The 21,232-nt window shown below is 44.3% G+C and overlaps 1 protein-coding gene and 1 non-coding gene across 2 annotated transcripts in view; both read left to right on the forward strand.

Moving 5' to 3' along the window:
* LOC126249397 (innexin shaking-B) overlaps window positions 1-21,232 on the forward strand; it is a 463,160-nt gene that overhangs the window by 428,684 nt on the left and 13,244 nt on the right. The gene's annotated exons all lie outside the window — the stretch shown is intronic.
* On the forward strand, window positions 12,575-12,647 carry Trnaa-cgc (transfer RNA alanine (anticodon CGC)). Its single transcript has one exon. It is a non-coding gene; the product is annotated as a tRNA-Ala (tRNA).

The following is a 21,232-nucleotide window of genomic DNA, read 5'->3' on the forward strand; positions in this document are numbered from 1 at the left end:
TGTTTTTTTAATTTGAAAAATGCGTAGTTTAACCGTGGTTCGTAGTCCACGTAAATTGTAGCTTCCCCTGTAACAGGCTGGATGTCAGTTCAAAGGTCGGAGGGGGCAAGAGGACACCATCTCCAGTAGAACCATGCCTAGTAAGGCACTGGTATTCATAACAGCCTTCGGGTTGATGACAGCTTTATACTCTCTTTTACCACAGACACGCAACAACATTTCCAAAAAGACAACACGTTACTATAAAGTTTCTGTACGTTGAAGAGACGTTGAATAACATAATCATTTAAACTTATTTTAAAATCAGATTGTAAATAATATTAAGAGACATTAATAAAAATTATACAACACAGATTTAAATATTATTATTTGTTTTCTAGATCAAAAATACTCGGTCACATACTACACAACGATATAGAGCCTACACCGATAAGCCAAAATATTATGACCACCTGTTTAATAGTGCGTTGATACACTATGCAAACACAATATAGCAGCGATTCTGCTTGGTATGGATTATACAAGTCCATGACAGGATTACAGAAGGATGTGGCATCAGATGTCTACGTACAGGTCAAGCAATCCACGTAAATTACGGGATGGTGGTTTAAGGGCACGCAGCTGGCGCCAGATATGTTTTCCAATGGGTACAGAACAGACGCATTTTCTGGCCAAGACATCAATGTGAGTTCACAATGCTCCTCAAACCACTGTGGCACGATTCTGGCCTTTAAACATAGTTATCGTGCTAGAAAATGTCTTCGCCATAGGGGAGAGACTTTAAGCATGAAGAGAAGAAAGTGTTCCGCAATAAAATTCATGTAGTTCACTGCTGTCACGATGCCTTCGATTACCACCACAGTTCCCATGGAAGCCCAGATCAATGTAACCCATAGCATAATTCTGATCTCACCGTCCTGCATGTGTGGCGTGGTGCATGTTTCGTGCATCCATTCGCTGGATGACGGTGTTTAAGGATGCAACCATCGTCCTGGTGTAATAAGAAATGCGGTTCATTCGACAGGTCACACTTTTCTAATGACCCACGGTGAATACTCGGTGATTCTATGCCCGCTATAGTCGTAACCAACGATGTCGTTGGGTGAACGCAGGAACACGTAGGGGTCCTGTGATGTGGAACTCCATGTTCAATAATGGCCTCTGAACGGTGTGCTCTGAAACACCTGTGCCTGCACCAGCATTGTACTCTATCGTCAGATGTGCCACAGACTGCTGCCTATCCTGGAGTACACAGTGGGGGATCCACCGACCTCTACGTTTTGTGATGAGACGTTGCCTTCCAATACGATACGGCCTACTCGTTATTTCAGCATCCCTCAATCCTTCAGCCACTTTCGATAGGTGTTCACTACAATAGTAAGCCAACAGACGTCCAGCTTTGCCGTTTTACAGATTCTCGTTTCCAGCCGCAGTGCCACAACAATGTACCCCTTGTCAAAACCGCTTATATCAGCGGATTTCCTAATTTTCGGCCCGTATCTTCGCTACAATGACTGCCCATTCCTGTGTCTTCCGCTTACATTCTTTTCTTACAGCGTCACGTGCCCGCACCACAACCAGGATGCATTCAACCTCGCGGTGGACAGTGATCATGCTGGCCGGTGTGGCCGAGCGGTTCTAGGCGCTACAGTCTGGAACCGCGCTACCGCTACGGTCGCAGGTTCGAATCCTGCCTCGGGCATGGATGTGTGTGATGTCCTTAGGTTAGTTAGGTGTAAGTGGTTCTAAGTTCTAGAGGACTGATGACCTCAGAAGTTAAGTGCCATAGTGCTCAGAGCCATTTTTAGACAGTGGTCATGAATCTTTGGCTCATCAGTATGAATTCGCTTCATTAAATAAAATAATATATACTGCAAACAAAAACTGCTATGAAATTAAATTACATGAACCTAAAAATACAAACAACATTCGTTTCCTATTTACAAAAAACTCACACCAGCATCACAGCCATCCAGCCGCCGATAAAACACAAGGAAGTCGACTTCCGATACGTACTGATATACGGCAAAAAACATACAAACAAAATGCACTGACTTTTCACATTAATGGGACCACCACCTATGTTCGAAGTCATCGTGCAATAACCACTCACAGGTGGCAGCACTAGCAGTGGAGGGAATGCAAGGCGTGTCTGTGGGGAGAAGGTAACAATGCAATCGTTGTCTTAACGCAAAACGGAGCTATTTATCTGACTACCAAAATCTCACGATTACTGGTTTTCGAGCTAATGATGGGAGCATTTACGAAACGGCTAAGTTTATAAACCGTTCGCGTGCCGCCGTCGTTAAAGTATACCGTGCTTAATAAATAGCTATCCGAAACCGACGTCGAGGCGACTGTGGTGCACCACGAGCCATAGCTGACAGGATGAACGACGGCTGAGGAGTTGTGTACGGGCGAATAGACGTGAAAATGTTGAGCAACTGACCACCCAAATGAACCAAGGGGCTACCAACAGTCTCCCCTCAACGACCGTTCAACGAACGTTGCTGCGTATGGGCTTCCGCAACAGGCGTCTGGTTCATGCAGCCATGCTGACTGCTGTTCATCGGCGACGAAGGCTGGAATCTGCACGCCAGTGCCGCAACCGGACGTCCACTGAGTGGCGACAGGTGGCATTTTTCAGATGAATCACGTTTTATGCTTCATCGGACAGATAGCTGTTGGCGTGCACGGCTTGAAACGTATGAAAACAAACAGCCTGCAACATCGTCGCAAGGGTCCAGGCCAGAAGATGGAGCGTTATTGTCTGGGCAGTGTTTTCGTGACATTCCTTGAGTGATCTCGTCATTGTCGAAGGCATATTGAATCATTACAAGTATGCATATATCCTTGGGGAACATGTCCACTCTACCAACAGGACAATGCAACATGTCACACAGCTCGCAGCGTACGTGCGTGGTTCGAAGAGCTCCAGGATGAATTTACCCCTGGCCACCAAACACCTCGTATTTAAACTGAGTCGAGAATCTGTCGGAACGTTTGGATCGGGCTGCTCGCGTCATCGGTCGTCAGCCGTGGAACCTAGCGCACTGCAGTCGTATGGCTCAAGATCCGAGTCGGTACCTTCCAGAATCTCACTGACTCGCTTCCCGCACGTCTCGCAGCGGACTGCGCTGCAAAAGGTGCTTATTCACTCTTCTGACAGGTGGTTACATTAATGAGACTGGACAGTGTGTAATTGGCATTAATCGTTTCTTCCTGCCAAATCCGCAAGTCAAAATAATTTAGGTAGGCACATAAGAGTATACCGAGCACATAACAACACAAAATAGCGACGGTTTGCATTCAACATTTCCAAAACAAATTGTTCAAATGGCTCTGAGCACTATGGGACTTAACTGCTGAGGTTATCAGTCCCCTAGAACTTAGAACTACTTAAACCTAACTAACCTAAGGACATCACAAACATCCATGCCCGAGGCAGGATTCGAACCTGCGACCGTAGCGGTCGCGCGGTTCCAGACTGTAGCGCCTAGGACCGCTCGGCCACACTGGCAGTCATTTCCAAAACACTGGAGAAGCGTAAACCACCGGTAAACGAGTGTTAACGTCGATCTAACCGCTGTTAAATATAGCAAAACTCGTTTGCATAAATTAACCATCGAGAAGAATAATACATACAAAAAATTTCAGTGAACATTGAAGATATATTCTAAAAAATGTTAAATTGCACCCTGCTCTGAAAGAACTACCAGGAAAAAAGCAATAGGGCCCTTCTTACCCCCCCCCCCCTCCCCGCCCCGCCCTTCCACTCTTTCTGCTGTCAACCACCTTCCTAAATGTCCAGTCATAATACACAAAATAAGATGATTCCAGTCATAATACACAAAATAAGATGATGAAACGAATTAATGCTCAGTAAACTTCGTAGCGTGCTGAGGTTCCCAACATCACTAGCTATACACGAAATACTGTTTAAAAATGTAATATGTGCCACTAAAGAGAGACAGCAATATGTGCAACCAAATACGTTGTTAGATTAGATGTTTTTACACAAACTGTCAGTTCAGTTGATGACCGTTATCTCACCTATATGTCGGTACAGCGTAACATATATTTTACAGTGTAGTGAAAAGAAACCAACTAACGATGGTCTAACAGCACAGGAACATGAATGGGAAAGACTGGCAAAGGAATAGAAATCGATATCATTAAAGACGGAGAAAAAGCTCAGATAGAAGATAAATTCTTAAGTAAATCGGCTCTCTACATGTCAAAGGAATCACCCTGGTATCTGCGTTCAGTAATTCATGAAAACGACGGAATACTTGAAACTGGATGGCCGGACATGGATTTGAACTGCCTTTTTCCCCGAATACGAGTCCAGTGTCTTAACCGCTGCGCCACGTAACTCGGTGAGAGTGATAAAGAATAAACTGAACTTCTTCACGGCGTCATACCTAAAGCTATTCGTAATAATTTTTATGGGAACAGGGAAAAAATTGGCGATAGGAACCCATGTCCGGAAACATAATTTTGTACATTTCATGGGAACCCTATATGATAGTTCATTAGTTTTAATTCCGGAGGAGGTTGAGCGGTTACTGCAATACATATAAAGACTATTAATTCACTTTAGTAAAACTCTTTCATAATACTTCACTTGGATGATGTCTACATCCACGTCATGGCAACAAACGTAAATTTTGTAAGGTTGCGTTTATTTTGCCACAAAAAAGTATAAACAGGTGATAGTAAAGTAGAAACAAAGTAAAGAATAGAGCACGTAAACGACTGCAACATGCATAACGGTAGACAAAAATGTTCTTCATTTTTTCCAACTTAATGGAATTGCACACACATTCAGACAGCTAATTAATGAGCTCAGTATGGGGTGTGACCACCTCCGGCAGCACCACAGGCCTGACAACGACTGAAAATGCAGTGAATAGTGTTATCGATCTCATGTTGAGGCAATAACGCCCGTTCTTCCTGCAGAGCTGCTCGCGAGTCTTGGGAATGGTTGGTGGATGCTGACGTGATGCAACCCGTCTCCGCAGACATGATCTCTGGGACTCAGATCGGAAGAACGAGCTGGCCACGCCATACGTGCAGTATCTTCCGTTTCGAAAAAAACATCAACCATGCGTGCTGTATGAGGTCGAGCATTATTGTCCATCAGTACAAATTCCGAGCCCACAGTACCTCACAACAATACCACATGAGGTCCAAGATCTCGTAACGATACCTGACAGCAGTTAAACTTCACTGATTCACCAGTACAATTTCATGAAGAGGTGTTAGAGTGGTCAGAATAATCCCTGCCCGCACCATTAGGGATCCTCCTCGATACCGGTCTCTTTCGGAATTGTTTGGGTCCCGAAATCGTGTTCCACGTTCCCTCCAGAGGCGAATCCGTTGAGAATCACTCTCCACACCAAACCGGGACACATATGTGAGAAGAAACTGGCCTAATGTTCGACCGTCCAGGTGGCATGCTGACGACTCCACTCTAGACGTTCCCTTCTGTGAGGTACACGTGCAGCAAGTCTCCGACAACAAAGGTCACTCTGACGAAGCCTGCAGTACACCATTTGCCTCTATACAACACGACCAGTGGATACTGCGAGGTCAGACGCCAGTTGCCTTGCAGTACTAAGGCGGTACCGTTATGCCCTTTCAACCAAATAATTGTCCACTCTTTCTGATGTCACACGTAGTCGGCCCTGTCCTGGTCTCTGGGATACAGTTTCGGTCTCTACAAAGTGTCGCCACATCCGAGGAACAACAGAACGATTCACATTAACCCATCGGGCCACATCAGTTTGCGGCAGTCCTGCTTCTATCCTTCCAATGGCTCTCCACTGTAGAGAGTTTGGTCGGCGTCTTCTCTGAGCCATACTGCATCGTCTGTGACTATGTACACAGCGGTTGTGGATGCAGGACTACTCAACAAATACAATAGGTGCGCTGACGTCAACACTGGCGTGGTTGTCCGTTGGCCGGAATGCCATCTTCCGTGCAGAACACGGTCGTACGGGCATCTGTTGGCAGTTTGTATGATTATATCGTGAGTTAGACACAGGAAGAGGAAATAGCGAATTGCTGCTTTAATTTTAGACACTAGTGTATTTAGTACTTTGGCAGAATAGTATAACTGTTTATTACGTTAAACGATACTGAATTACACTCAAATAGTTCTATATATTTAACTATTAAATTTGGTACACAGTCCTAAGAAATAACAGTAGCACGCAACCGAGTCTGAAGTATGATGATGCTGCTATCAGTCTCTACTATCAAAGAATGGAGCGAGAGGTGCTGCGCTGTAACGTAAATAGACTTCTAGCAGCGGCGGCGTACGAACCACTAGAGAGTGTGTCTTCTTCAAAGTCTCTCATTTGTCGCTGCGTCTGGCAGCAACTGTCTCTAGCTCGTGGTTCCATCGTGAAGTATTAAGTTTATTATGGGACCTCACGCTTCGGAAGACACGTCAAATAAAACGATACTAAGAGAGCCGAAGTTGTAGCAGCCAACGTCTGCCGCTAGGCAAAACAAATTTGAGTTTGTCCCGTGATGGGCCACAAGCAGAAGTGTTGCGACAGGCGTGGACGCATTCAGCGCCACCTGACGTCCTGAGTACTGTCTGGCCAAATCTGAGACGTTCCGTTTGTCATTCATCACAGTATGTAACTCATGTTTGCTGCATAAGTCGTGGCCTAGCGGCAGACATTGACCCCTACAAATAAATGTATGGCGTTGTAGGATGGATTATGCCACGGAGTCCGTCCAGCAATCAGTTGGAAAGGGAGTTCTTTCTCCACTCAGGTTGGCTCCTGCCCATGCGGATATGTGAGAATTGTGTCGTATGAGTATTTCTAGAGTGTAGATGAGTGTAATGGATGCGTGTATAATGTAGTGTTATGTTTGTGTTATATGATGATGATGATGATGAAAGAACGAAGAGGGTGAAATCCGGTACCGGCAAAAAGCCTGTTCTTCTCTTACAGCTCGGATGGGGTCGTCAAGATTAACGTCCCCATCTGACGGACGGATAACCATCAACAGTGTCACATACCCTCATTTCATCATACGTTCTGGAGAGATTTGGAATTTAATATGGGCGCGAAATCTGGTGATCAGGAATATTCCGCAACTACCTCCCCCCCCCCCCCCCCCCCCCGACTTGCTAACCCAGTACTGGCAGTGAAGATTTCATCCACCACCGGGAGTCGAAAAGGCTTACCTTCGAGTCGAGCACTATCGCACGTGGGTGCGTTAGCGACCTCGGCTGCGGAGGCGGGTATTGACCCGTATAACTTCGTAACTTCGACGTATTGTTGCGTCATTGGAGGACGATTCGGTTTCGTATTCTCAGTGTGTTCCTCAAAACACACACTGCAACCACGCTAAGTTTGTCGGTATTGCTTTGCCCTGTAAAAGGAGAAGAAAATGAAGAAAAAGCGAAACCAGTGGAATAATGATTACTGCGTCGTCTAAGGGGAAGACTTGCAGCTCTCAAGTCAATTTTTTCCATCTTCAGGAGAAGGCTATTTGCACATGGATTAACACGTATGAAAGTAGACCATCATCTGTTCCCTGTGAAGACACTGACCAATTTCTTTATGAATTAAAACGGAGTAACACCTCTCGTGAGCTGTACATGCATACCTCAGGGGAAATTTCCAACTTTATCTCAATGTGATGTATAAATATGAGATGATAAGAGCAGATCGAAAGGTGCTACTGTTGTTGTATGAAAAAGGTAAAGCTGCCATCATCCAAAAGATTGGTTTGGAAACGACAGTTCTTTAATAGGAATGGTCTTACTGGATATGCAATGGTGTTGCATTCCTCCGGCCTTTGGCCTTTGGACTGACTGACTGGTTATAGGGCAACCTATCGTTCAACTTTCGGATTTCTAGGCCGACACTTTACCCCTTTTTGGTTTGCAATTAAGCCTTCATCGGCGAGTTCACCCACTGAATATTTTTTTCTTATAAACGACTTTAGAGTTCTTGTTATTGCAAAGTTTTAATGCCAATGATATTTTAAAACAGTGTTAATAAAGAAAAAAAACACTTCTTCGTTAGGAAAATTAAAAGTTTCATGTCCCGATTAAAACTAAAATTCTTTTCATTTTTGAAGTGTTAGTTTTATCGTAAAACTAAAACGATACTTCACTTCTTCATATAAAATAATTTTTTTGGAAATTTGTGGTACGGTCTTATGGGACCAAACTGCTGACGTCATCGTTGACGAATAACTCAAACATTTGTGGAATATTCCGTCGGTCCTTGGAGGAATATAGGCATGAATAAAACTTAAATATACAGTATTTATGTTCCACAATAATATTTAATAAATAGTGTACCGGCTTTCCACTTTTTAGGCCATCGTCAGAAAACTTAAAACAAAACAGATATTCCAGACAACTTCAGAGATAATTCATAGTTGTACAAAGATTGTTGTACAAAGATATGTGAGATTTTTGACTGTATCGATACAAAACACAAGCATAATGTGTGCCTAGAGAGACTCTGAACAAATAAATCTTACATTACATTATATTCAGATTTTAAAATTATATAAATGTTGTACAAGTGAGTAATGGCACAGGCTACTATGTCATATGGACAAACTAATGAATGTGATGAACAGGTCGAAAAAGGGGGGGGGGGGGAGAGGAGGGCCAGTAAGAAGCCTATGTAATGATGTGGGTGTGGAACAGTTACAACGAGCTTATTATCTAATCGTGAGAGAAATAATAACTGGCTCTGGCTGCGGCTACTTTAGTAAGGATGAGAAATGGAACTGTATTCGGTTATTAGCTAGGAGTTTATTAATTCCCAGAATTTCAAGTAATGTTAGTTTTCTGCCTTTACTTCCTCTATTGAGAACATCACATGTCACATCATATGAATGACAGTCATTCAAATCATGTTCAGCAAAGGTGGCATCTTTCTTTTTCAGTCTCCAATTCCTTTCATGCAGTCAGTCTAATGGTTATATCCCTACCTGATGGATCTACATATAATTTTCCACACAGACTGCAGGAAATCCTATAAATTCCACTCTGTTCTAAAGGTGGAATCTTAACTTTAGTGCCGGCCGTTGTGGCCGAGGGGTTCTAGGCGCTTCAGTCTGGAACCGCGCGACCGCTACGGTCGCAGGTTCGAATCCTGCCTCGGGCATGGATGTGTGTCATGTCCTTAGGTTAGTTAGGTTTAAGTAGTTCTAAGTTCTAGGGGACTGATGACCTCAGATGTTAAGTCCCATAGTGCTCAGAGCCATTTGAACCATTTTCTTAACTTTAGTGTTGAACAGAACGTGTAAAACAGTATTTCTACTCTAAAAAGCTGGAGCATATTTCCTGGATTTTAGTTCCTTGGCAAGAATCTGTGAAATCCTATCCACATATAGCATGGGAGACCATTTGTTATCAGAGTGGCTTTGTGCTGTATAAGGAGGGTAAAAGAGTGCTGTTATCCTCTGTCTCTTCCTTCTGCTGGATATTTTGTCAACTGTGTTCAAAAGTAAAGATAAGATTCCATCTTAGTAGCCTGTGCCATCACTCACTTATACAACATATTTGACTTATACAATCAGATTTGAATATACTGTGATACAAGATTTATTTTTTAGAGTCTGTTTGGCTTTTATATTATGCTTGTGTTTTGTATCGAGCCAGTCATAATAAAATGTCACATCTTTGTAAACGATCTTTTTACAGCTATGAATTTGAGTTATCTGACGATGGCCTAAGAAGCCGAAAGCCGATTCATAACGAATCATTAAATAAATGTTATTGTGAAACACTAATACTGTGTACTTAAATTTTTAATAACTGTAATAATTACGTGCCTTAAGAAAAAATAATACGGAATTCATTAAAATATTAAAATATAAAATAAATTGTATAACAAAAACTGCTTCTTTTGCAGTCTAACCTTTGTACTTCGTCACAGCATTTTCCACCTAATCGTTGAACATTCTGCTTAGTAGTTATTAGTAGAAAATTTACGTAATTATTTTGTAGTTTCCGGCTTAATCAACATATGATGTTGTATAGTGCAATATATCCAGTAATGTTATTTGGTTTTTTTTTCCTTTCTTTCTTCATAATCAAGGTTTTCTGTCCATTAATCCAGTTAATTGCATTGCTTTTCACGTTTGGGAATGGGCTACTTTTTGTCTGGCGGAGTGCTATATTTATTCCGTGCTTTTGCATACAAATCTGTGCTTTTCTTTATCTGTTAATTTACATATTGCGTACATCGGTCAATCGGCTAAATGTGTGCTGTGTTGTTTGAATTGGTAACTATTTTCTGTTTGCTATGAAAAACCAAGTATATTTCACATTTAATAGCAGGTCACGATTGTACGAGGGCGTTCTGAGAAGTAATGCCTACCAGTTTATTCTGTTCGCAATATTGGTTCAGATGTTACATTTCATGCAGGTTATTCGATCGACTTTCCCGCTTCGCTGACGCAACTTACAACGCTCTGCAGTAGTTAATTTTTGACTCTACATATACGTTAAGGAGGACAGATTTTTTGATTTCATCCACTTTTCTGTCACTGCATCCACTAGAATTTCATTTCTGTTAACATCTGCTTTCAGCCAGCTTTCTGTCCCTAATAATATGTGGACTCTAATATCATTTATAAGCAAGATTAATTTTGCAACCCTTCCATGGACGTTAACTAATACTATGTTAACATTTTCTTCCTCTGATCTACCATTACGAATGCTACTACTTCTAATTAATCGGGCTGTTGTTCTTATTTGCCTGAAATTACACTACTGGCCATTAAAATTGCTATACCACGAAGATGACGTGCTACAGACGCGAAATTTGACCAACACGAAAAAGATACGTTTCAGAGCATTCACACAAGGTTGGCGCCGATGGCGACACCTACAACGTGCTGACATGAGGAAAGTTTCCAACCGGTTTCTCATACACAAACAGCAGTTGACCGGCGTTGTCTGGTGAAACGTTGTTGTGATGCCTCGTGTAAGGAGGCGAAATGCGTACCATTACGTTTCCCACTTTGATGAAGGTCGGATTGCAGTCTATCGCGATTGCAGTTTATCGTATCGCGACATTGCTGCTCGCGTTGGTCGAGATCAAATAACTGTTAGCAGAATATGGAATCGATGGGTTCAGGGGGGTAATACGGAACGTCGTGCTGGATTCCAAAGGCCTCGTATCACTAGCAGTCGAGACGACAGGCATCTTATCCGCATGGCTGTAACGGATCGTGCAGCCACGTCTCGATCCCTGAGTTAACAGATGGGGACGTTTGCAAGACAACAACCATCTGCACGAACAGTTCTACGACGTTCGCAGCAGCATCGACTATCAGCCGGAGACCATGGCTGCGGTTACCCTTGACGCTGCATCACTGACTGGAGCGCCTGCGATGGTGTACTCAACGACGAACGTGGGTGCACGAATGGCAAAACGTCATTTTTTCGGATGAATCCAAGTTCTGTTTACAGCATCATGATGGTCGCATCCGTGTTTGGCGACATAACGCTGAACGCACATTGGAAGCGTGTATTCGTCATCGCCATACTGGCGTATCACCCGGTGTGATGGTACGGGGTGCCATTGGTTACACCTCTCGGTCACCTCTTGTTCGCATGGACGGCACTTTGAACAGTGGACGTTACGTTTCAGATTTGTTACGACCCATGGCTCTACCCTTCATTCGATCCCTGCGAAACCCTACGTTTCAGCAGGATAATGCACGACTGCATGTTGCAGGTCCTGTACGGACCTTTCAGGATACAGAAAATGTTCAACTGCTGCCCTGACCAGCACATCCTCCACATCTCTCACCAACTGAAAACGTCTGGTCAATCGTGGCCGAGCAACTGGCTCGACACACTATGCCAGTCACTACTCTTAATGAACTGTGGTATCGTGTTGAAGCTGCATGGGCAGTTGTACCTGTACACGCCATCCAAGCACTGTTCGACTCAATGCCCAGGCGTATCAAGGCCGTTATTACGGCCAGAGATTGTTGTTCTGGGTACTGATATCTCAGGATCTATGCACCCAAATTGCGTGTAAATGTAATCACTTGTCAGGTTTAATATAATATATTTGTCCAATGAATACCCGTTTATCATCTGTATTTCTTGTTGGTGTAGCAATTTTAATGGCCAGTAGTGAACATACCTTATCGACTTGGAGAATAATTTCTCTATCCTAAGAAAACTGACATGCGCATACCACGCACGCTCTTTTGGCCTAGCAGCCACTTCCTGCGTGTAATCCACATCTAACCCTTTAAGTAGAGTATACTGATGATTCTGGCCTTGTAGAAGGTGTTAGAGAAGCGTCTACCATTTGAGGGCTATTCTATTTATTGTAGTGATATTCCTTCTCTTGTGAGGATGGCCCATCCCATAATGCTTACTGTCGCACCGCTGTACGCTTGTCGTAAGTTCATGTCTTGTTTCTCTGGATGGTTCTAACATTTGTCGTTAGAGACTGTTTGGATTTCCTCTTCCTGATATCTATTCTAGTGAGGTGTTGTCCTCTCTCCTTTAGTAATTACTGGCCCATTAATGCTTCTTCCATTGCTTCAACCGAGCGAGGTGGCGCAGTGGTTAGCACACTGGACTCGCATTCGGGAGGACGACGGTTCAATCCCGTCTCCCGCCATCCTGATTTAGGTTTTCCGTGATTTCCCTAAATCGTTTCAGGCAAATGCCGGGATGGTTCCTTTGAAAGGGCACGGCCGGTTTCCTTCCCAATCCTTCCCTGACCCGAGCTTGCGCTCCGTCTCTAATGACCTCGTTGTCGACGGGACGTTAAACACTAACCACCACCACCACCATTGCTTCAAGGATCTCAAACATTTCTGTGGCCTAGTCGGTTTCATCTACTTCGTCTATCCACTCTCATGAAGACGGTGTTTTTGATGGCGCCTTTATTGTTGCCGTATCATAGCAAGAATTACCCACTTTACGTAGGCCGGTTGAGAAATTGATTCTTGCTTTAAAACTTCTGTCTGTTTAAATTAACGTGGCGGTACTTTTTTTCACGCTGAATTACGCTTGGTGCATCGATTTCATGTTATAATCATCAGATGTTTGCTCGATCTGTTTGTATCGAAGACTCTTCCCATTCTCGGGCAGGAGTTCATCTGTTTAGTGCCTTGATGGTCTGTAAGACACTACTTCTCCTTTGGAGACTAACTTTCCGTTATATTTTTAGATTTCCTTGTGGCAGAGTTTTGTCCTTAGCTACAGTTGTGATCTTCATAGGAGGCCGTGTCGGATTCTTTCTCCTTTTCTGTACCCCGTTGTTCTTGCTTAGCTATATTTATTTTTGTTTCCTGCCCCTGAGGCGGTGTCGTCTCATTGGAATGATTAATGCCCATGAATAGATTCTTGCCCAAGTTCGGTTCGTTTTCATTTGCATCTGGGTAGTGATCACATACTACTGCTGCGCCGGCGTTGCCATCATCAGGAGTTTTACGCCTTTGGCAGCTGGAAGCTGGGTGCCTCGACGTAGAACACAGTGTGCGTGGACGTGGCCGGTGGAACTGCCTGTTGCACTATTGTGGATGAATGCCACAGACGAAGACTTCACGTTAACCACACATATTTACATACGATTGCATATGGTTTTGCAAGTCTGAATTGAACAATGTAACACCATTTAACACTCAAGACTTATGATGTGACGACTATTTATCGGAAAAAAGTATCACTTTGTCATAGGACAAATTGCTACATTTATTTGCCCAGCAATTACACTACTGGCCATTAAAATTGCTACACCAAGAAGAAATGCAGATGACAAACGGGTATTCATTGGACAAATATATTATACTAGAACTGACATGTGACTACATTTTCACGCAATTTGGGTGCATAGATCCTGAGATATCAGTACCCAGAACAACCACCTCTGGCCGTAATAACGGCCTTGATACACCTGGGCATTGAGTCAAACAGAGATGGGATGGCGTGTACAGGTACAGCTGCCCATGCAGCTTCAACACGATACCACAGTTCATTAAGAGTAGTGACTGGCGTAGTGTGAGGAGCCAGTTGCTCGGCCACCATTGACCAGACGTTTTCAATTGGTGAGAGATCTGGAGAATGTGCTGGTCAGGGCAGCAGTCGAACATTTTCTGTATCCTGAAAGGTCCGTACAGGACCTGCAACATGCGGTCGTGCATTATCCTGCTGAAACGTAGGGTTTCGCAGGGATCGAATGAAGGGTAGAGCCATGAGTCGTAACACATTTGAAATGTAACGTCCACCGTCAAAGTGCCGTCAATGCGAACAAGAGGTGACCGAGAGGTGTTACCAATGGCACCCCATACCATCACGCCGGATGATACGCCAGTATGGCGATGACGAATACACGCTTCCAATGTGCGTTCACCGCGATGTCGCCAAACACGGATGCGACCATCATGATGCTGTAAACAGAACCTGGATTCATCCGAAAAAATGACGTTTTGCCATTCGTGCACCCACGTTCGTCGTTGAGTACACCATCACAGGCGCGCCTGTCTGTGATGCAGCGTCAAGAGTAACCGCAACCATGGTCTCTGAGCTGATAGTCCATACTGCAGCAAACGCCGTCGAAATGTTCGTGAAGATGGTTGTTGTCTTGCAAACGTCCCCATCTGTTGACTCAGGGATCGAGACGTGACTGCACGATCCGTTACAGCCATGCGGATAAGATGCCTGTCATCTCGACTGCTAGTGATACGAGGCTGTTGGGATCCAGCACGGCGTTCCGTATTACCCTCGTGAACCCACCGATTCCATATTCTGCTAACAGTCATTGGATCTCGACCAACGCGAGCAGCAATGTCGCGATACGATAAACCGCGGTCGCGATAGGCTACAATCCGACCTTTATCAAAGTCAGAAACTTGATGGTGCGCATTTCTCCTTATTATACGAGGCATCACAACAACGTTTCACCAGGCCGGTGAACTGCTGTTTGGTCGGTTGGAAACTTTCCTCATGTGGGCACGTTGTAGGTGTCACCACCGGTGCCAACTTGGTGTGAATGCTCCGAAAAGCTAATCATTTGCATATCTCAGCATCTTCTTCCTGTCGCTTAAATTTCGCGTCTGTAGGACGTCATCTTCGTGGTGTAGCAATTTTAATGGCCAGTAGTGTATTTCTAATGAAAAATCGAAAATTCTGACAGTATAAAAATGTAGCCCTGAAAGGATCGACGTAACTTTATTCATGTTCCCATTGTTATGTTTGGAACAACGGCCTTGCCGCAGTGGATACACCGGTTCCCGTATGATCACCGAAGTTAAGCCCTGTCGGGGGTGGCCGGCATTTGGATGGGTAATTATCTGCGTCGCCATGAACTGTTACCGTTTTTCGGGGTGCACTCAGCCTCGTGATGCCAACTGGGGAGCTACTCGACCGAATAGTAGAGGCTCCGGTAGCAGAAAACCATCATAACGACCCGGGAGAGCGATGAGCTGACCACGTGCCCATCCTATCCACATCATCTCGAGAATGACACGGCGGTCGGTTGGTCCTGATGGGCCACTTGTGGCCTGAAGACGGAGTGTTTTACTGTTATTTTTAAATTTAATCATCCGCGGACAGTATTTAACTAGACTGTCAGACAGAAGACTGAAGCAGCCAGAAAACATGGCCGGATGGCACTCCAGCTTCGTACATTTACATACCATTGCTGTGTATGCAAATGATTAGATTTGCATTTTCTGTGATAGGTACAACAGTCATCAGCTGTATTAATGTTGTTCGTGTTTAGTGTTGTTACTAGGCCTGGTAGGGTACGTAAAGGGCGTGAGCAGTGTGAGATGTTGAGTAGGAATCCGCAGATACCGTGTATTCATGTGATGCAGAGTTACCAGCACCTGACGGAACTGAAAAGGGACCTAATTGTGGGTCCCCATTAGTGCGGCTGGTCGAATCGTGCAGTATACACATCTGTGGGGCATTCATATGTGACAGTGGCCTGGTTCAGGACTGCATGAGAAAGTGAGAGGTGGCATATTCGTCGTTAAGTTGCTGGTTTGACTACCACAACGGAGAATTATGGTATTGTGCACCAGTCACATAGTAACCACTTCATTTCTGCCCCTGTCACCCGTGAAGTGCTAATGAACTGCCTGCAACAACTGTGTCGAGCTGCACCATTGTTCGAAGCCTAGCAGTAGCCGGACAAGGTTGGTTGGTTGGTTGGTTGGTTGGTTTTGAGGAAGGAGACCAGACAGCGAGGTCATCGGTCTCATCGGGTTAGGAAAGGACGGGGAAGGAAGTCGGCCGTGCCCTTTTTGAAAGGAACCATCCCGGCATTTGCCTGGAGCGATTTAGGGAAATCACGGAAAACCTAAATCAGGATGGCCGGACGCGGGATTGAACCGTCGTCCTCCCGAATGCGAGTCCAGTGTCTAACCACTGCGCCACCTCGCTCGGTGCCGGACAAGGGAATTACCGTTCACTGCATAGGCTGCTGGAAACAACATAACACAAACGGTTGCATTTCGAGTGGTTCCGTGACCGAGAAGCATGGACTGCTGATGAACAGCATCTCATTATGTTTAGCGATGAATGGTAGTTATGCACTACACCAGATGACCGTCGTCGGCAAGTGTGCTGGTGACCTTGGGCAGGTCCCATTTTTCCAAAGCTTTGCAGAGGCAGTGGTGTAACTCACGGCGTCATGGTGTGGGGAACTATACAAAGGCGCATGGAACAGGGAGATGGGGGAACGATACTGGTTCAAGAATTACCCTCTACTACCTCCCGTAAGATATCTTGTGGAGTAAATACGTAGAACAGAAAGTAAAATTGCATTATTTTTCCGATTTGTGTTTTCCTAGGAGGCATCCTGTGTCAATACGAATTATTTTCTTCTGTTTCATAATTTTTTTTGTTTCGAAACAGCTCCCCAATATGGATTAAATTTTAATAGCCGCATGGAACAGGGAGATGGGGGAACGATACTGGTTCAAGAATTACCCTCTACTACCTCCCGTAAGATATCTTGTGGAGTAAATACGTAGAACAGAAAGTAAAATTGCATTATTTTTCCGATTTGTGTTTTCCTAGGAGGCATCCTGTGTCAATACGAATTATTTTCTTCTGTTTCATAATTTTTTTTGTTTCGAAACAGCTCCCCAATATGGATTAAATTTTAATTATTATCAAGTAATTTGAGTAATTAAGACGAAAGGCATCGAGTACAGAAACTGAGTTGGCCGCGAGCGGAGTGTGTTGTGTGGTTGCGGCTGCCCCTGCGTGCGTTCAGTCCGCTTCCTGCGCTGCAGCGCACAGAGAAACCGGGAAGTTCCCCAGTCTGAGTTGGCCTTTATTTCTGGCTCTCTGTTAGATTCAGAATGTTTCCCGAAGCATCAGCAGAAGCTTAACAGGATTTTCTCTATTTCTGTCTGTGCAGTAGCTTATTTTTAGCGTTAATTTCGAGGAACATCTTTGGACTAGTCAGTAGAGTTTAGTTCCTTAAATCGTGGATTTACTCTATCTGACCGTCACTGCAAAAACTCGAGCAAAACGAAGAAAATATTCGCGTTAGGACTGTTCACCTTCAGGGAAGCGCTGAGGTGGAGCCTCAAACAATATCTGCAACAGCTACAGTGCAAATTATGTTTGGGCTTAATTACTATGGATGATAAAATCTGGAATGTGTCATCCTAGAAAACATAGGTACTTGCCAAAGCGTGTCCTGAATGTTAAATCTACATGTACAATTTCCACGTGGTGTAAACTTAAATTCTTCTGTTGTAAACTTAAATTCTTCTTCCTGCAGATCACTGCACGCATATATAGGGTGTTTCAAAAATGACCGGTATATTTGAAACAGCAATAAAAACTAAACGAGCAGCGATAGAAATACACCGTTTGTTGCAATATGCTTGGGACAACAGTACATTTTCAGGCGGACAAACTTTCGAAATTACAGTAGTTACAATTTTCAACAACAGATGGCGCTGCAAGTGATGTGAAAGATATAGAAGACAACGCAGTCTGTGGGTGCGCCATTCTGTACGTCGTCTTTCTGCTGTAAGCGTGTGCTGTTCACAACGTGCAAGTGTGCTGTAGACAACATGGTTTATTCCTTAGAACAGAGGATTTTTCTGGTGTTGGAATTCCACCGCCTAGAACACAGTGTTGTTGCAACAAGACGAAGTTTTCAACGGAGGTTTAATGTAACCAAAGGACCGAAAAGCGATACAATAAAGGATCTGTTTGAAAAATTTCAGCGGACTGGGAACGTGACGGATGAACGTGCTGGAAAGGTAGGGCGACCGCGTACGGCAACCACAGAGGGCAACGCGCAGCTAGTGCAGCAGGTGATCCAACAGCGGCCTCGTGTTTCCGTTCGCCGTGTTGCAGCTGCGGTTCAAATGACGCCAACGTCCACGTATCGTCTCATGCGCCAGAGTTTACACCTCTATCCATACAAAATTCAAACGCGGCAAACCCTCAGCGCCGCTACCATTGCTGCACGAGAGACATTCGCTAACGATATAGTGCACAGGATTGATGACGGCGATATGCATGTCGGCAGCATTTGGTTTACTGACGAAGCTTATTTTTACCTGGACGGCTTCGTCAATAAACAGAACTGGCGCATATGGGGAACCGAAAAGCCCCATGTTGCAGTCCCATCGTCCCTGCATCCTCAAAAAGTACTGGTCTGGGCCGCCATTTCTTCCAAAGGAATCATTGGCCCATTTTTCAGATCTGAAACGATTACTGCATCACGCTATCTGGACATTCTTCGTGAATTTGTGGCGGTACAAACTGCCTTAGACGACACTGCGAACACCTCGTGGTTTATGCAAGATGATGCCTGGCCACATCGCACGGCCGACGTCTTTAATTTCCTGAATGAATATTTCGATGATCGTGTGATTGCTTTGGGCTATCCGAAACATACAGGAGGCGGCGTGGATTGGCCTCCCTATTCGCCAGACATGAACCCCTGTGACTTCTTTCTGTGTGGACACTTGAAAGACCAGGTGTACCGCCAGAATCCAGAAACAATTGAACAGCTGAAGCAGTACATCTCATCTGCATGTGAAGCCATTCCGCCAGACACGTTGTCAAAGGTTTCGGGTAATTTCATTCAGAGACTACGCCATATTATTGCTACGCATGGTGGATATGTGGAAAATATCGTACTATAGAGTTTCCCAGACCGCAGCGCCATCTGTTGTTGAAAATTGTAACTACTGTAATTTCGAAAGTTTGTCTGCCTGAAAATGTACTGTTGTCCCAAGCATATTGCAACAAACGGTGTATTTCTATCGCTGCTCGTTTAGTTTTTATTGCCGTTTCAAATATACCGGTCATTTTTGAAACACCCTGTAGATTGCCGGAATTATGCATCCTAGCACCACTTAAATTTCATTTTATAATGGCGTCTCGGTAAAGAGACACAAAAAGTGAGCGAGGACTGTGGTTCAAATTCTCGACGTAATATACTGATCTATATTTCCGAAAATCACTCATTTCGAACGATGACCTGGTTCCTTCTGCGAATAAGCAGCAGATTTCCTCCATTGATGTTCTCCAACTCAATTCTACTACGCATCTAATGACGCTCGCTGCCGATGGAACGTTACGCTTTTATGTGGCTTCCTTCATTAAAGATGCAGAAAGGGATCTCAATCCAATCCCGCATGAACTGATAGGCCGCAGGTAACCTGACACAGAACATTTATTTAGTAGGAATGAAACCTTCAGCTGTATCTATTTGCAATCGATTCTGGTGTTGCATTACACCATCCACAGGGCGCTCTATGACACCAGATGATCATGAGGAGACCATGTATTCATTACTACAGATGTCATAGAGGTACGAAAAGATCGATGTCCGCTATGATGAATTATCTGAAGGTGTCATCTTCTACATAAGGATATAGTAACAGCTGTCCCCCCATGATCTCTCGGAAGATGGATGTAAGAAGATTGTTGCAAAAATGGTTCAAATGGCTCTGAGCACTATGGGACTTAACTTCTGAGGTCATCAGTCCCCTAGAACTTAGAACTACTTAAACCTAACTAACCTAAGGACATCACACACATCCATGCCCGAGGCAGGATTCGAACCTGCGACCGTAGCGGTCGCGCGGTTCCAGACTGCAGCGCCTAGAACCGCTCGGCCACTCCGGCCGGCAAGATTGTTGCAGAACCTTGTTTTGTTTTCTCAGTCACCTGAATGATTTTATGCGGCCCGCCAAGACTTCCTCTCCACTGCCAACCTCTTCATCTCAAAGTAGCACTTACACTCAACAACCTCAATTATGTTTCGGCGGTATTCCAGTCTCGGTCTTCCCCCACCGTTTTAACCATCTACAGTTCTTCATAGCGCCTTGGACTTGATGACAGATAAACTCCAGTGGAAGACTCTGCAGGAGAGACGCTCAGTAGCTCGGTACGGGTTTTTGTTTAAGTTTCGAGAACATACCTTCACCGAGGAGTCAAGCAGTATATTGCTCCCTCCTATGTATACCTCGCGAAGAGACCATGAGGATAAAATCAGAGAGATTAGAGCCCACACAGAGGCATACCGACAATCTTTCTTTCCACAAACAATACGAGACTGGAATAGAAGGGAGAACCGATAAAGGTACTCAAAGTACCCTCCGCCACAAAACGTCAGGTGGCTTGCGGAGTACGGATGTAGATGTAGATGTAGATTCCCTGATGTCTTAACACATGACCAATCACCTTGCCCCGTCTTTTTGTCAATGCTTTCCATTAATTTATTTCCTCGACGATTCTACGGAGACCTCCTCATTCCTTATCAGTCCACCTAATTTTCAACATCCTTGTATAACACCAAGTCCCAGACACTTCGGTTCTCTTCCTTTCCTGTTTTCGTACAATCCATGATATGCTTTTAAATAATACTATGCTCTGGAGGTACGCTCTCAGAAATTTCTACCTCAAATTAAGGCCTGTGCTCAATATTGGCAGACTCGTTTTAGCGAGGAATGTCCTCTTTATCTGTGCTGGTCATCTTCTTAAATCCTCGTTGCGTTGTCCGTCACGCGTAATTTCACTTCTAAGGTAGGAAGTTCCTTCAGTTCGACGAGTTGGCGCTCCGCAATTTCGATCAAAATTTATCGATTATGTCGTTTCTGCTAGTCTTAATTACGACCATCTTTCTATAGATTACTCTAAATCCGTATTCTGTGCTCATAAGACAGTTCATGCCATGCAATAAGTCTAGTAATTCTTCTCCACATTTACTGA

This window comes from Schistocerca nitens, chromosome 3, assembly GCF_023898315.1.
Source record: "Schistocerca nitens isolate TAMUIC-IGC-003100 chromosome 3, iqSchNite1.1, whole genome shotgun sequence".
Lineage (NCBI taxonomy): Eukaryota > Metazoa > Arthropoda > Insecta > Orthoptera > Acrididae > Schistocerca > Schistocerca nitens.